Source organism: Lupinus angustifolius, chromosome LG19 (genome assembly GCF_001865875.1).
Source record: "Lupinus angustifolius cultivar Tanjil chromosome LG19, LupAngTanjil_v1.0, whole genome shotgun sequence".
Classification (NCBI taxonomy): domain Eukaryota; kingdom Viridiplantae; phylum Streptophyta; class Magnoliopsida; order Fabales; family Fabaceae; genus Lupinus; species Lupinus angustifolius.
In genome coordinates, this window is record NC_032027.1 from 5,136,268 (window position 1) to 5,141,217 (window position 4,950).

Below are 4,950 nucleotides of genomic sequence, written 5' to 3' on the forward strand. Positions count from 1 at the left end.
CTACTCAAGGTTTTCTTTCATTATTTCTTTGTCTCTTGTGTGCAAGATAAACACATGAAAGTGATGAAACTCTTCCTTGCATATACACCTACGAAATTGACTATGACCGTACCATTGATTCTAAAATTTATAATAGATTATGCCTTTTAAATAATGGATTATCTTTTCTAAGAAATATAATAGATTATCAAAATCACATAATATATTATTCTTAGTCAAAAATCAATTCCTTTTGACTGATAAGCACATAAAATGTCTACATTTCACTAATCCTATATTTTAATAAAATCAACACACACTAGAAAAAGTTTGTCACTTACTAACAGCAAAAAAACTTTAGTAAATAATAATAAATTGTTTGTTTAGCCTAAAGTTTTATACACAACTAATGCATCATCTACTCTTCATTTTGATTATATTTTTGAAAAGTTAATGATAATTAAAAATAAATAATAAATAATGCAATAACAATGTAAAAAACCTTTACACTATTAATGTATATATCTTTTTCTCAAGACCTATACATATGCACATTTTTTCATCATCTCTAATTTAACTTCTCATTATTATTTTAACTCAGATATTTGAACTTGCTCAATTCCTTATGTGTTGTACCAATGGTGTATCACATATCCTTTTCATTTGTGCAACCATTAACCTTTTCATATTGAAGATTATATTTGTGCAACTATTAATTTTGGAAGTTAATTAGACTAAGCGAATCTTTAAAGGTAGAGTTATTCACAAGGAAAGTTATTTAGAGGATTGATAATACTAACTCTACTATTTGTATGTACTCACGAGGGACTGCCAGTGATATACTGGAGGAAGGTGGGGATGACGTCAAGTCCGCATGGCCCTTAAGGGCTGGGCCACACACATGCTACAATGGCAATTACAATGGGAAGCAAGGCTGTAAGGCGGAGCGAATCCGGAAAGATTGTCTCAGTTCGGATTGTTCTCTACAACTTACCATGTGAAATCTATTGAACATATGTTTTTCTTATGATTTTGTCTTTAGTGTGTGCAAAAATTCTATTCTTAGTTACAAATCTCTATTCAGACATCTACATCAATTGGCGAGTCTTTAGTTTTGCATGATTCGCTTAGACATAATGGAAAATCAGCAAAGTTATGGAGGATGTTTCGATTTGATCTATATGGATTATGAGGAATGAGCTTATTTTTTTTATATAAGGCTATCAATTTTGTGCATATTTTGGATTTGATCTAAGGTAGATTGCGGTCTTGATTATTCTCCAATGTTGCGCTAACTTCTTTTGTTTTTGTCAAATTGGTTTAATGATCCAAAAACCTGTATTATTTTAGCTTCTAAAAAGATTAATTCTTGATCTTTGACTTGTATTGGGTTAGCACACCTTATCCTGTTTTTAATACAATTTACTTATAAAAAAAGTCTAGTTAATTATAAGTTGGCTTGTAGTTTAGTTGATCCTTCTGAATCTAGCTCATTATCTGCCACTCAGATTCGAGTTTAGGTTTGTCGATAACTTTTTTTTGTTGAACAAAAGTCCCATATGTAATGGAATAGAGATCACTTGTCCCACTTTTTATGTCACGTTGTGTCCCAAGCCAATTGAAAATTAATACATACTTAAAAACAAAAATAAAAAATAATTTTTCTATATTATTTGATAGAATATGATTGGTTTGGGACACAAAAACATAAATATTTGGGGACAGAAGATCTTAGTTCATATGTAATGAATAGAGATCACCTATCCCACTTTTTATGTCTCAAGCCAATTGAAATATGTAATGACTTACCACATTGATCTGATGAACATTTCATTAATGAACACATAGCTCCTGTTTATAGTTTTTGTTTTAAAAACTCTGATGCAAACTATAATATAACAAACAATAGAAGGGAGCTGGATAATATTTGTATATAGCTTAAAACCTTTTGAAAAATAATTCAACAGATGGAACAATGTGTTTTGGTTGATAATATACAATTCTGAAAATATACCTATTAAACCCAGTTATATGTTAGATGAGATAAATAAGAAACATAAAGAATGACAAAAATAACAATATTTTATTAATTCTGGTTCACCCTATCCGAAAGTTATGTCCGGTCCGCAACAAAATTAAGATTTTTCACTAATCAATTGACTGATGACAAACAACATACAAACTTAGGTTCTTGTTAAGAAGTATTTAGACTCGTCTTCTTCATTCTAAAACCCCAGCATTCTTACAACCATCCTCTACAGGGTAAAATTATATATGAATAAGAGGTATATGCATTAGTTCTAAGGGTTTCTCTTAGTAATACTTAGAAGTATATAGTATGAATTCAAGAGACATGTCATAGAAAGTTTAAAAAGGACAGTACTTGAAACAATGAAAGAATAATACAGCTCAAATGTAGTTAAGTTTTTTATATCAATCTTCTTCAAGTTCAACTTTATATATATGAAGAGTCCTATGTGATAATAGTACCGGTGGAAGCAGACACAAGTACACAACAACAGCTTCAATTGATCTATTGAATCCTTGAATATTGTCTCTTGATTTGCGTGTGTGGCTGTGTGTAGATGAAGGTGATCGTTATTCTTGTATTGTTGTATATAGCAAAAGGCTCGAATCATGGAATACTGTGTAACAGAATCATATATCATGTTAGCAATGCAATAGCAGGAAATGACATGTTTAATTTAGACTGTTCGTTTTTTCTGTTGTATTTTGGGCAATTGCCATTTTAACTAATGACATATAATTTTATGCTTAAATCTTTTTCCTTCTATGTATCATTATCAACTTCTTGGATTTTGTAACGAGTATTTACACTTGATCTTTTGTCTAGATGAAAAACTTGATGGAGTTGGGTCTTCAAATACAGACACAATTTTAACTTGGCTTATTACTTATTAGATATTGTCTTTGAGTGTATTCTAGTCTTCGTTATTGTTATAAGATGCTTGGAGATTGTAAAAGATGGAAATGCCACATCAGGCCACATATCAGGAAATTCACATGGGTCAGCTAGCTCAGCTAATACTCCAACAAACGCACATGCTGAATCAAGGAAGAAAGGGAATTCAGTTAGACATCAGCCAATTCAGGAGCTAAGGCGCATCACTAGACCAAGGGAGGAAAACTCATATATATATATATATATATATATATGGGCAAGCAAGCACCAAGGGTGTGTGAAGAATTATATTGGAAAACCTTCTCTTCTTGCTGGAACCTTCTTCTTCTAATTAGTGCTTGTTGTTAAATTCTTATAAATTCCTCCTTGAGTATTCAATAGAGTTGAATATAGTTACTTGAAATACAATTTCCTTACAACATTTTCTCTATTGCCTATAACTTGTTCACTTAATTGTCTGTGAGAAACTTTACACATTACATTGGTGCTTTCATTACTACCATGGTAGAATGACATCCACCGTATTATTGAACTGTTGGAGAATCGTTCTACTGAGAATGATGCTCTTTTTCTTAGAATGGAAATAGGGTCACAAAGTCGTCTGGACCGCATTCAAACTACACTTGAGTCTCTACTCACTAGTGCATCTACAAATACCCATGGTAGCCAAAACTCTGTTTCAACTCGTCCATTTCAGGTACATAATGTTAAACTGGATTATCCTCGCTTTGATGGGAAAAATGTCATGGACCTGATATTTAAAGCTGAGCGGTTTTTCAATTACTATGATACACCTGATGCTGATCGATTAACTATAGATGTTGTACATCTTGATAAAGAATTTGTACCATGGTTCCAAATCACACTCACCCTTTCCATAACAGGCATGACCTGACACATGGTTTGGAGCTTGACTTTGGACCTTCCCTATATGATTGTCCTAGAGCTACTTTATTCAAGTTGAAAAAGACTGCTAATGTAACACCGTGTTTTTCAGAGTAATTTTAATTAAGTAATTAGTATTAATGGATTAATTATAGAAATTAATCAGTAACGTTTTAGGTTAAACCTCAGTTGAGTTTTAGTCTTGTATTATAATTTTCTTATTTGACCTATTTATTTCAAGATTTTTGGAGAATAAAAGTTCCCGAGACGATTTCGGGTCGTTTTATCGAGTTTTCGCCTGGTTTTTTAGTTTCGTAAATCGGAATTGAATTCCGATTTCTCCGTTGGCTTCGAAATATTATCTATAGTCAAAATAAACATCAAGTTTGTCCGTAACTCATATCCATATATTTTTCATCTCGAAATTCAAGTTTCGATGTTTCGGCCAAATGTCATAAATCGGAAGATTGTATGTTTTCGGACGAAATTATCCGAAAATGTTCGGACACGATGTTTATTGGGAAATTACATCATATTAATAAAGTTGAAAGTCATCATTTCATGAGTCACTTACTTGTTACATAAGTAATGCAAAAGCTTGCCAAAGCCCCTAAATCACTCAACAAATCCTCTCACTCCACCACCATTAGATACATCACCTATGCTAGTCTAAATCTACTTACTTTGCATTAAATTTTCTGATTTGATGAAAGTGAGTGTAACACCGCGAATTTTACGATTTCGAATTATAAGATTTTATTAATATTTTTATTAATTATATATTCGAAAATGAATTTCTGGGCAATTTCGGTAAAGAATTAGACGAAACTCTAGTTGAGTTTTAGTCTTGAAATATTATTTCCTATTTTGTGGTAAATTTTGGTAATTTTCGGAGACAGTCGATTCTGAACCACTGTCGGGGCTGAAATCCACCCGGTACGACTCAAAAAGTGGTTTTTAAGTTCCGTAACTCGGAATCGAATTCCGATCGCACCGTTGGCTTCGTAATTTCATTTCGAGTCAATATAGACCCTGAATACACTCATACCTATTTTTTTAAAATATTTTTCACTCGGAATGCCGAAATCCGAAATTCTAATCGGATATTACGATCGGGAGATGTATAATATCCGATCGGGTATTAGCCGATAATACTCGAGCAC